Genomic DNA, 13,272 nt, shown 5'->3' on the forward strand with positions numbered 1-13,272 from the left:
CAGCAGGACTGCACAGCGAAGAGTTGGCGAAAGGAGTTGACGGCTTGACAAAACTTGGCCATCATTGCCGGCCCTCAAATTCCAAGCCATCGCGGACTGAAAGGATTACTTGCATAATCTAATATTTGGTGGCACAAGAAAGCATTCATGCCTCATTTCGCTAAGTTTTTATTGGCCTTTTATATGTGATGTTATTTATGTGTGTCACCCCCCCCCCATATGAATATTTGGCTTTGCATATCATTATTACTTTTTCATCGCAGTTTTAATTTTATTTGCGGAAAGCACCAAATTAACCCTTACTTACATTTTTTTTTCAAAACTACCCCGTAGAACCTATTGGACCTCCAGGCAGCAAATGCCCTTATTCCCCTATGTCGAGCCCCTATTCCACGCTCGCTACTGTAGACACGGATATGGCCTCCATGCACATAAACTGATGAAAACATTAAAATCTCACTGTTACCGTATGTCTGGTGGAGCCAAGTCGGTGAGATTGAATGTTGTAATCGCTCAGTGCCACGAGGCAGAGGAAGTGGGGTGGGTTGATGATTTAGAGCCGGATCGGCGGTAGACAATAAACAAGGCTTCTCTTAGCAACTCGACAAAGCTGAAACAAACACATCACAAGGCTGATATTAACATGGTTGCGCAAATTATTCATGCTCTCTGAAATGGCAAAGAGCACTGGTATGGGTTTTACTTTTCCAAACAATAGGAAACTTGAAACAAAAGAAGTAGTTATGGTAAACCAGGAATCTCTCCCCCAGCTCCTTGCCCCCCACCCCCCAACCCGAGACAGGAGGCAAATGTATCTGATGTACTTTTGGTAAAGGGTGACAAGATAATGACTTTTTCTGGCCTATGTGTCTCACCGCATTGTGCCGTGTCTAATGACATCACAGGCACATATCCCCCTTTCTGAGAGCCCACCTCTTTGAATGTGGAGATATCGCTGACATATTCCTGCATCTTCAAGCAGCTGAGAAAATCGGGCCTTCTCCATGGGAGATGACCAGTTACCACAAACACACTTTTCTCTTCGCCATGGCTCGGCGATGACATTATCCGCAATTCATCCTGCACGACAGCGTCTCAGAGCTGTAGGAGCGAATGCATCACTCTTCACCGATGCCCTTTTTCTCTCGGGGGGAAAAAAGGGCAGGGGTTCGTTGCGCAATGACCCACAGCGGTAAGTTTACATAGCTCAGATAGACGGAGAGATATGCAGGCCACTCACTACACAGCTCCCTGTCACACAAAGAGCTGATAGGAACTAATCAGCAGTGGCGGTTTGAACTGCCGGGGAGATCTTTTATGAATTGGACCTCACAAGAGCACCAGTGTGCTGTCTGAACATTGTGCAGATCATATCGCGACATGTCTGCTTTCTTCCTCCTCGGCAGGATGAGTCACCTTTTAAGTTACACTGCAATTACGCTTTTATTAAAGAATAAAAATAGAGACCAAAAAAAAGACTTGCGTGGTTGCAGAATCTGCAGGTTATATGCAATTATACAGAATCCACAGCCAAAGGATTTTGGATTAAAAAGCCTTTCACATTAACCCATTATTGAAATGACCAGTTTAATGACCAGTGCATTTAAAAAAAAGAAAAAAGAAATGTACCACAACTTCTGAATTACTATGGAAAGGATACTGGTGAGAGGAGAAGCAAAGTAAAACGGGCGTAACTTATTGGCAACAGAAACAAGTACCTAACGAAACAAGTACGCCATGTGTTCAGTTTGATTTTCTGTTCACTGGATCATTCTTTACATGAAGGCTCCCCTTTTAGGGCTTTAAGCAACAGTCCAACACAAAGCCTTTTCAGGTTTCCACACTCGCCATCCAATTTTCTTGTTATGTCCAAAGGCTCTCGCAGCACAGACCGGTCACTTTGTTGACCAGCTGGGCCTCCGCTGGCTCCATCCAACTCCAAACCAATGCCACATCCACACCCTGTGTGCCACAAGACAATATGGAAAGGGGTACGGGTTGAGAAAGTAATGGCCAACTAAACTGCAATTACAATTAAGTGACCAATCGCCTAATGTAAAAAATGTCAACCATTTCATCAGAACATGATGTCTGAGTCCCAGAACCTGTCCTGGCTTTTCCTGTTATATCAAAGTCCCTCTATCAAGAGCAGTTTGTGTTTTCACCCAGCATGCTAATATGCTGATTAAGTGACACTTAATGGAAGTGACAACTTTTTGTGCATACATGGAAAGGTCCGTCTTTCTTTATGAAGATTAAACCTCGGAATGAAGGGATTTCCAGACAGGGGCTTTTGTGGCTTAGTCGGAGTGGTATTGTATAAAAGCCTTAATCTTTAGTCAGTGAGCGGCGGCATGGCTCAGGAGGTAGAGCAGGTCGTCTAGTAATCGGAAGGTCGCTGGTTTGACCCCCCAGCTCCTGCAGAGAGCATGTCAAAGTGTCCTTGAGCAAGACACTGAACCCTTAACTGCTCCTGATGAGCAGGTTGGCACGTTGCAAGGCAGCCGCCACCATCAGTGTATGAATGTGTGGGTGAATGTGAGGCATACACTGTAAAGTGCTTTTGAGTGGTCGGTAGACTAGAAAAGCACTATATAAATGCAGTCCATTTACCATTTTAGTCATCTCATCCAAATAGAGAACCATGAAGTAATCGGGTCAAACTTGCAGTCGCTCTCATTCCTTCTCTCACAGCCTCTGTGAGACAACTGGAGACAGATGCATACTTGGTGCATTATTAGCTGAGGAAATCTGTAAGACATCTTGAATGGTAGAGCAACATTTTTTCCTCCAAACAGCTGGTAATAAATCACATGCTTTCACCCTCTGGGAGCTGAAAAAAGGGCAACATATGAGCCTTTAGTTATTCTCAAACAAAGATGCTACAAAAAAGTTGGCTGCAATAATCACATATTTATATATATATATATTTATTTATTTTTGTGCACATTGCTTAAGTTATCTTCTGACACATCACTTCCCCTTCTCTGGCATCCTGAAATAGTCACAGTAGTCTGTGTTTAACATGCTGTTTTACATGATTGCATTCATTTGATGTGCATTTTACAGATTGTGCCTTTTTTTTAAATTAATTTTAATCGATTGTTTGCTCAGTCAATCAGTCAGTATCCTGCAACTATGGAGCGACTAAATCTTTTCAAGCATCGGGAACTTCACTCCCCTGCACATGTTTATGTGTGTACTTAATTAAATGAGGGTGATGATTCACAAATTAACAGAGTCAACATGTGGCGGGAGGAAAAGGACCCCGCTGCACAGGGGCTGTTAGCGGCGGTGCACAGAGGTGACAGGGTTCTGTGGCTGGCTCACCGCACAGAGACCTGCACTGTCCCAACTTACGGGGCCACAGGCTCCCTGCGTCAGACCTGGCCTTGGAGAGAAGGGCTACATTATAGGGCCTTGGCCCCAGCCGCTCTCCTATAGTTCACAACTTTTTCACCACAAGAAAATATGAGGGAGAGAGGTTTTTTTTTTTTTCCTCCCCCTCCAAAATTTCCCTTTCTAATCATGCGTCTCAGCTCTTGGCTCAGAACGCTGGGAAACTCAACACCCAGTCATGTCCAGAAACACGTTCCTGCTATCAGCCCTTCCATCAAATTATATCTGCCATCCAAACAGCGTGATGAATTAATTCAGGGTTTGGGAGGCTGATTAACATAGTCGCCTGGCTGTACCTTTTTCAAATACCTGCTCTGATACGTGATACAGAGAGGATTTGCATAAGTGCTTTGTACACTAGTTCAAGGGAAATGCATGACCAATAAAGGTTTTCTAAACTGCCCGCCACCCCTCACACGACATCAACCAGCATCTCGGCCACATTCCTGTTTTTTCAACTCCTCCAACTACCATAAACATAATACAAGCCAAGCCTTCAGAGACAATGGGACTGGCAGAGATAAAGGGTTTAAATCACGCTGTGGTAAAAGATAAGCCTCCACAGCAGTCTCCACCAAACGCCCTCCGACATCTTAAAAATGGCGCCATGTGCCATGTAGCATGCCCTTTGGTTTCCTCTGTATTGGGTGTCGTGCCCTGGTCAATGGAGGGTATTTATTACTCGGTGTGAAACAAGTCTTCAACAATCTTCAAGTGTAATTTAGGGCTCTCCAACAGTCATCCTTCAAATATGTGAGGAGTGATGCAAAAGAATCTGCAAACATTCGCCTCGTATGATCTTATTACAAACACTCCTAATCCTCACTCTTTCCCTAATAAGGGAGAAAAGATAATTGCTCCCTCTCGGGAAAAGATTGACTCCGTCAGTTTCAATTGCTCAGATTTGTTGCACTTTAAATGACCGAGAAACCTCTTGATGATGTGTTTGTGTGTGGGCCTGTGAAATTAAAATATGATGATGTGAAAGGACCAGATTAAGAAAAGGCTCAAAAAAGAGACCGCTCTCTCAAAAACTGAAGACACATCTCACAAAGGTCTCCGTGATGCACTCAGCCCTACGACAGCTCCGGGAAACTGGCTCTGAGATCTTTGTTTGTAAAAAAATCAAACTATAATCTGCTGCTTTTGATAGATGTTGCTTTTTATTTCAAATGTTTATGGAAATACCCAGCAACAGTCCTGTGTGGTCCTGTGTTTACTGAAACACACTCACTTACGCCTCTTACAGCCATCAGATCATTTGCCAGCATGCAGGACGGTCCACTGGGCTGTGTTTCTACAAGGGGGTGAGTAAAAGAGGACCACGGAGCAAAAACATCTTTGCTCCCCCTCCAGGTATTGTTCCATTGCTGAGTATATGGGAGTCTGGGACCAGACGTCGGGTGCAAGGATCACTTTGGGGGGTCAGACCAGAGGATTCAGGGTGGTTCACAGCCAAGGCACGGATGCTTCCAGAATCAGTCGGTGGCTGTCGAGGCCAGCTGTGTTGGTACTGTCAGCGTCATCCTCCTCCGGTCCATCTCCTCCGGGCCACGTGGAGCTCCCAGAGAGGGCTGATCCAGGAGGATTAGCACACCAGAGGGGGGGAGGGGGAGGGGGGCTCCCCTGTGTGAAGGGTCTGTGTACAAGTGCTCAGAGGTCTGCTTTGGGTTTTACATTTAGTCCCCCCCCTTTTTTCTTTTTTTTTTTGTACATAATGATGTGTTGTGGTGTCTCAAGAGTCACATGAGCCTCAGAGTCATCAAACTATCAAGCGCAATTTACTCACACCTAGACGAGCAATAAGGACTCAACTGGTCAGAGAGGGACAGAAATGCCCTGGTTTGATATTTTTCTGTCAAATACAGCAGAGGAGATGGCTGTTAGTATTTTTCATCTTGGTCCATGGCTCGAGGGTAGCAGTCGCAAACCACAAAATGCACTGAATTATAATCAAGGTTCAGCAACAAAAGGCTTTGTCTCCTGGAAGTAGTGTCTTAACTTAAGACCTTACCTTGTTCAAGCTACAAACAAGGACAGGGGGTGTGGGGCAAAAGGCTTTGGCAGCTGTGTGAGACCTTATTTGATGGATGGCATTTCTGTATGGGCGGATGGATTCTAATACCGCCCTTGGGGCGTGGGTGATTCTGTGACAGACCACGCAGGTGCATGGGCCCAGAGGTGGAAAAATGTGTGGTGATTTCTGTAAATAAAGAGGCCTCTTAAAATCCCACACCTGCAGAGACACAGAGCCCTGCAGCATTTCTAAAGCAAAGAAAAACCCATCGCCTCCGGCCATTATCCTGTGAACTAAACCTTCATGCTACAAAAATTCAAATTTGAGGCTAAATATGAGAGCCGAGGCTCATCTCAAAACTCTAATGAGCCACTCTGAAGATCTGATGTGAGAATAAGAGGCGTATTAGACCTAAGGGAAGTTTAGGCAAGGTTAGTTTGGGTCTGCTCAGTATGATCTAGTATGCAGAACCCACCGTGTTTTGCTTTGGTGGATGTCTGAGGCCTCATCTGCCTGTGTTCCTGTGTACGTGAAGAAACTTGCTCAATCAAAATAGTTGTCTTTCTGGAGGCGAAGAAGGGAGAGATTTAGCTTTTTGTTCCAATCCAAGTCCAGTCACAACCCAACGAGGCTTTTATGTCTTTGCCACCATCTTGAAAAACATGCATAAACAGTGCACACAGAACAAAGGACGAAAAAAACCATCACACACGTGTTGCAACTGACTGCAACAGAGGGCTGCAACTGTAAACTCAGTCCAGCCCCTTACCATGTCCCTATCCAAGCTCTTAGACAGACCCTGGGTGTCGGGTAAACCCAGCAACAGGTATAGATCACTCACTTGTGCTCCAGTTTGATGGCTCGATAGCTGAAGATGTAGTGCAAGTACAGAACAAGCTACTCTTAGAGCTCATATTGTTCCCTAATTTGCAATGGATGTACTGGTCCCCGGTCACCTTTGGATTTTATCGTAATACAATTGCAAGATTTATTTAAGAATACTAAAGGCATCCGGGTGGCGGTCTATTCCGTTGCCTACCAATACAGGGATCAACAACAACTTAATTTTGTACAGCGCTTTTCAAGGAACCCAAGGACGCTTTACACAAGATAAGAAAAAAAATAAACATAGCAATGATTGCCGGGGATGACAGAAGTGACTAGAGACCATAGGCCTTGGTGAACAGGTGATTTTTCAGGAGTTTTTTTTTTTTAAGTGTCCAAATAAGCAGTGCTGCAGACCGCTGCTGGAATAAAGTTCCAGAGGGTGGGGGCTGCCACACTAAAGGCTTTATCCCCAAAAGTCCGCAGGCTGGTGTGGGGGATGGAAAGCAATGGACCGCCAGTTCGAATCCCCATGTTACCCCCGGCTTGGTCGGGCATCCCTACAGACACAATTGGCCGTGTCTGCGGGTGGGAAGCCGGATATGGGTGTGTGTCCTGGTTGGCGCACTAGCGCCTCCTCTGGTCGGTCGGGGTGCCTGTTCGGGGAGGAAGGGGAACTGGGGGGAATAGCTTAATCCTCCCACGCACTACAGGTGTCAGGTGAAAAGAAGCAGCTGGTGACTCCACATGTATCGGAGGAGACATGTGGTAGTCTGCAGCCCTCCCCGGATCAGCAGACAGGGTGGAGCAGCGACCAGGACGGCTCAGAAGAGGGGGGGTAATTGGCCAAGTACAATTGGGAGAAAAGAGGGGAAAAATCCACACACACAAAAAGATTTATTTAAGATTACTCACTATATCTTATCATCATCTCAATTATTCGTAACATTAACAATATTTATGTTTAATAGTTGTCATTTGTAACGAGTGATTTTGACACTAGCAGAACACAAGGGTTGTGTTGTTTGAAACAGCATCTCTTGTGCAGCAGGTAGGCGTTTAGTATAGTGCTCAAGTGTACATTGGTAAGTATGGCCATGTGGGGGGCCAAGCCTGGAAGTTGTGGTTATGGGATGATATCACCAGTCACTAAGTCATACTGCTGTCCAACCCGCTGACACTTAAAAGGTTTTCTGATGTGGAGTGAGCTGCGGCACCGTTGCAATACAAGATCCTTCAGAAGTCTGGACAGACAACGACTCCTTCAAACGGCTCCGTTTGCCTCAATGCTTCAATCAAACACAGATCCATATTTTTCTTGGGGGGTGGGTTAACTTTCTGATCCAGCATGTCATGTTTGTCGCGTTTTGCAAGTGTTGCCCATCACAAAGTATTCTTCTGTAATACAGAAGAGTATTTGCAGAGTAACACCATGTCACTCTCTTTACAGCAGAATAGCATGGTGGGTGAGTGTTCTGCACCTTACCATGCTACGGAGTCGTGGGTTTGATCCTTGCCCCCTCCATGTAGGCTTTACGTATTTCTTCCCATATGAATTGCCCTCCAAAGAAAAGCATGTCAGTTGAGCTGCACATCTTATTGTCCACAGATGTGGGTATCCTGCAATGGACCGGTGTCCTGCAGGGACAGACTCCAGCCCCAAGTTGGATGAAGTGGATATGAAGAAATACAATAGCACCATTTAGACAACAGACGTTACTCAGCGTTGGTTTAGATAAAAACTATTGTTTTGGTTTTTTTTTTTCGGTTTTTTTAGAGTAGAGACAAATGCTTCCAAACCAGGAGAACACGATACTGTGCGGCTGGCGTTAAGATATTCCACAATTCAAATGGGATCAGCATTACAGTAATTATGTGTTGTTTTTACGTTCTGATGTGGAATTCAGGTTAGCCCCTGGTTTACTGAGCTTACAAAGTAATGTGTGTCTCCCAGGGACCTCTGGCCAGGGTGAGAGTTTGGTGCCATGTCCAAGGCTCGGACAGCTCAGACATCTGTCTCCTTGCCCGTGAAAAAGATACAACTCATAAGAGACTGCCAATGATAAGTCTCTCTTGTATGGCCTTTGGCATTTTCACATCCATGCCTGAAATGTTAACCTTTCCACAAGATAAATGATGTCTTTCATATTTATGTCCAGTTAAATTCTGTTTTTCTTCATCCGAAACTCGAAAAACATATAACACTTGAGGGTGAAGCAGGTGTAAACATATAAATATAATATATACTTCACCTCACGTTAATGTGGATTGTGCATGGCACACTGCGCCTCTTGAGGTCACATGGAAAAGGAGGCATTTTCCAAAAGGCACCTCCAGCTTGTCACACAAGAGGATACTCCACATTGACCGTGGCAACTTGGCTGCAAGCAAGACGTGCATTCATACATCGGGCAATCCAAAATGGCTTAATTTAGACTGATTTCATTATGATTTGTAGGGGCATGGCATGAAAACGGGTCTCCCTCACTTGCTAAATAAACAGAAGTCGGCTCAGCACAAATAAAATTTGATGAGGAGATAATTTTGTGAGCATGCGGTATGAAAGGGCTCTCTCATCTACAGGAGCAGCATGCAGTGAGAGGTGCAGATCAACGGAGAGCCTGAAGAGGTACAGCAATACACGGGGGACAAAATGATGGATGGAGCTATGTCTGATCAGCTCCACCGCCACAATTTGGGACAAGCCTCCACGTGCCCACAAAACCCTGTCTGTTATCCATTGTCGAAAATCATTTCGAGATTTACTTCCGAATTGATCCAACGAGATGAGGCTGCTGTCCAAAATTTACAGGCCCAGAAAAAATCCCACAAACAAAATGTTCTTCCTCTAACAGACTCTCGCTGTCCACAGTGATTGAAAAAATGTCCTCGCGTACTGGTTGGAAAACATAATATCTTCCAATAATGTTTTAAGATGGGTTTCTTGTTGATTAAGTACAGTTTTATCCATACAAGAGAATTCCTTCAATATTGGATGGTTCGGTCAATATCGGCAGGCATGAATAGCTCTCTGTCACAGCTAGAAACCACAGGAACAAGGCCTTAAATCTATGATTTCATCTGGAGATAAAACATAGAGCTGCCCCATGGAGAATGAATGGGAAACTGACATGTGGGATTCATAAGGTGTTTTGCAGGAGCTTTAAAATTCAAGTGAGCTTTAACCATATCTGTCCAATAGAACATCTCATCATGTCTCGGTTAATCCCTGAGTTTTGTCACAACTGTCTGCTCAGTCGGTTTTATTTGCTGTCAGTGGGATAGCTGTGGGAGTTGTGCCTTGGATGCAGCATGGACAGTGGCTTGGTTATGTTCACACATTGCGAAAATATTAGGAAAAACAAACACAACTGGATAAAGCATTTTCCCTTTGAGAACTTTAATACGATGGATGGGCTCCATGACCATCTATCAGCCCCTGATGTATATTCTTCATGGCTGAGATAAGGTCTGAGCTCTCGGATCAGACATGGCAGGGGGCATTGAAGGTAAGTCTGAGGTCTCAAAAGAAGAGAAGTCTGCCTCGCTGGAGGTATTTCATTTATTTCATAATAGCAATAGCAATGCAAGGAGCTGGGGATAAGAGACAGAAGCATTTCATTGCCAGAACAACTCAGTCAGAGGTCTCAGTCCTGTTTAATATCTCATTTGTGCAAACAGACATCTGGTGAACTGTTGAATGGAATTTTTCTACATTGCTCATCAATGTTCTGTATATTCATTAATTTGTTCAGTGCCATCTACATGCATATGAGTAATGACTCCCCAATGAGTAGAAGCTTTCCACATTCAACAGAGGTGACAAAGTGGGGGAGATGGTGATCCAGGGACAAGGAGCCACTCTGATCTCTGAAACTCTGTATCGTTGCCTTTCTCAATGACCGAATACCTGGAAAAGGGATTTTCAAATCTGAGGACCCGCATGGGAATCCCCTGACAGGCAGCAACAACACAGGATACTGACACACACACATGCTTGAAAGTACACACCTTGGCAATAGCTCACAATCAACACAACCCATCACTGGAATTATCCGTCTTTTTCGGCAGCAGAATGTCTCATGTATGATATCAGATTCTCCTCCCTCCGAGTTGTCAGCCAGCACTGTGTAAATGTGGAAAGCTTGATTTCCAGTATGCACTCACAGTTGACAGACCCACCTCTCCCTCTCCCTCTCTCTCTCTCTCTCTCTTCCCATCTCCCTTTTTTCCTCTGCCCAGCTTTGTCACGCACACACAAAGGCAAATACAGTCCCACATATGACAACAGCCCATGTTTACTTCTCTGACTTCCCATCCTACACATCCTGTTTGGGGCAGCATCATCTATTGTTCATGGCTGTATCTACCTGAAAAGGTAGCAACCCTTTATCACACTCCTTATTTTCTTTCCATTACTGTCGTTGTTAGGAAGCATCAAGGGTACACTAAAGGATTATTTTTGTTCGGTTGATTTTTTTTTCTGTTCTCAACATTTGGCTGCTTTATGGTTCCTTTGTAGATTGTGAGAGGAGTTAAGAAGGAGTGGACGGAAAAGAAAGCGTGGAGATCTGCTGATAAACGGGCCAGCATGAGGAGAATGTCGCAAAAAGAGACAATTCAGATGTTGTCAGCTTTGTTTTGTTTTTTTGTCAAAGTTGAGTAAGTAAAATCCTATATCCATTCGGGAAAGCACATCGTTAAGGTGTATGTTTGTGCTGGAAAAAGAAAGTGTAGGGAGGGTAGGTTGGGGGGGGGGGGTTGTTGATTCCAGTACAAAACCAACACTTGATTATTGAAAGGAAGCAGGCCCACTTTAAGGGACCAACATTACCTGATGTCACCCTAAGGAAGTGCTTTGAAGGAGATGGGGGCAGAGGGAAAGCCAAGCATCACAATGCACCGTTGTAAGCCAGCATGGTGCTGAGGACATGACGCTATCCCTGTGAAGAGTGGGTCCCACAATGCACAGTGGACGTTAGGATGAATGAATCGTGTGTATTTGTCATGACGTGAGCATCTCGATGAGGGGTCCATCCGCTATCAAAGTGATGGGGACGTAGACACAAAAGTACACAAACCTTTTCAAGCTCCCTATCTCGATAAGCAAAATCATCCCACAATCCTAACATTCTATGATTAGCAGAGGTTTGTTTGTAAAATAGCCATGTTTTGCGTCTTTGAGGAAAGGGTAACTTTGTGAGTAATACAAACTGTTTGAAATTTAAAGTAGCCAAGGAGTTTTAGACCATTAGCAAGGTACAAAGGATTTTATAGCAGTGTGAAGCTGCCCTCTAGTGGTCACTAAGTGCATAGACTGGGTACCAAATTTTTTTGTGATTGAGTGCATGTAAAATATATCTTTTTGTAAAAGATTTGGAGACGCTTTTTAGTTAACATCACAATCGTCATAGATAATAAAATAAGAAAAATGTATTTTTCTGCACCTCCATCACTATTCTCTCTTGGCCTCTTTGTTTCATTAGATGTGGCCCATGTGGTTTCATTACATGTAGGATTTCACAGAAACGCCAGCGACAGGGATGCACGTAAGATGCGTTTATCACCTTTAATGTGCCCAAAAAAAATCAGTCGTTAAGTTTCTAAGTCTTTCTAATGTTTCAGCTTGCTTTTGATTCAAACGAGCTAAACTCAGCTCTGCTGAACTAGTGCCGCAAAGTTAATGTTAAACGTCCGGTCGGATATGATGTAAATAATACGTAGGCTAACGTTAGCTACTCAGTAGTAGGTCTACTGCCAATCGACTCTGTGCATAACTGTAGTCCACGGACTTCCGGATTCTACTGCAGCGGTCATACCAGTTTCCTGTGTGTTGGCGTGTGCTATTGACGATGGCATATTTTTCACGATGAAAACGAATTCATTCCGTCCGTCCTTCCGTCCGCTCATCCTCATAATTGTGGAAGTAACTTGATGTGTACAGCTTGAAACTTTTCACCCGTTTGCTGGTAGGTGCAGGTGAAAGTTTGTCGACAATTCAGTGCATGTCGTCGACATTTATCCATGGTAAATCTTGCAGGCATCGCGAAAAATATGCCATTGTCAATAGACCCTTTTACAGTTTGTAAACAGTGATGACGTAGGTGTGGATGCGCGCGCATTTAGGCAACGGAAGTACGGCGGAGTTAGCCAGTTTGTCAAACTATGCAAGGGGATTAACGACAAAAGATCGCTAAAGTTACCTTAATAAATTAGCTTTGGCGAACGGCAACCGACTTCAAGATCCGTGTGGTATTACCGATTGGGTGGAAGATGTTACTAAGTGGCCTAATATCCAGTGGCCAGATATATATACTACATATTTGGTGGAGAAATCGAGCGTATACACAAGAGAGAAGTTGTGGGCATACAAATCATTGGATGTTTACAACTGTGTTGTCTGTGGTGACGTACAAAATGTAAAATACCATGACATAGACTCTGAGTTTTGTGTCCTGAAATCCGAAGTCTTGCCAAGTCAAAGACAAGGACACAAGACGGCTATGTACAAGGCATGGGTCATCATAAACAAACCCGAGAACTACTACGTCCTCACAGACAGTTGTACCTGCATGGCAGGGTGAGTATTTGTTGTCCTGTTGCTTTTCTAGTTTGCTCAGGGTTAATGATATCGGCCTAGTTGTTGTGCAAACATGAAATCTGCTTCTATTTTACTGTCATTTTCTCCCCTCATCACATCAAAATGTGCCTTTCCCTGTAACTCAGTCATGATAAACGGGGCATGAAATTCACATTATCATGAACTACACACAGTGTCTTGTTGATTCAGAGTTCCAGCTATGGATGTTATTAATTTGCAGAGGAAAAATTCGAAATTATATAGTAGAATTACGGTCTTCTCAGCCACAGCCGAATTTTGACTGAGATTAAGTGTCCATTGCAAGCCCTGGTCATCAAATTACAACATATATCGGACAAGTCAATATGTTTTATTCTGTCTTTTTCACATTTCAGACTTGGATCATGCAGCAGCAATTTTATTTAAAGTTGAGCTCTGTGTTAGGATGGGG

This window comes from Lampris incognitus, chromosome 13 (genome assembly GCF_029633865.1).
Source record: "Lampris incognitus isolate fLamInc1 chromosome 13, fLamInc1.hap2, whole genome shotgun sequence".
In the NCBI taxonomy this organism is placed as follows: domain Eukaryota; kingdom Metazoa; phylum Chordata; class Actinopteri; order Lampriformes; family Lampridae; genus Lampris; species Lampris incognitus.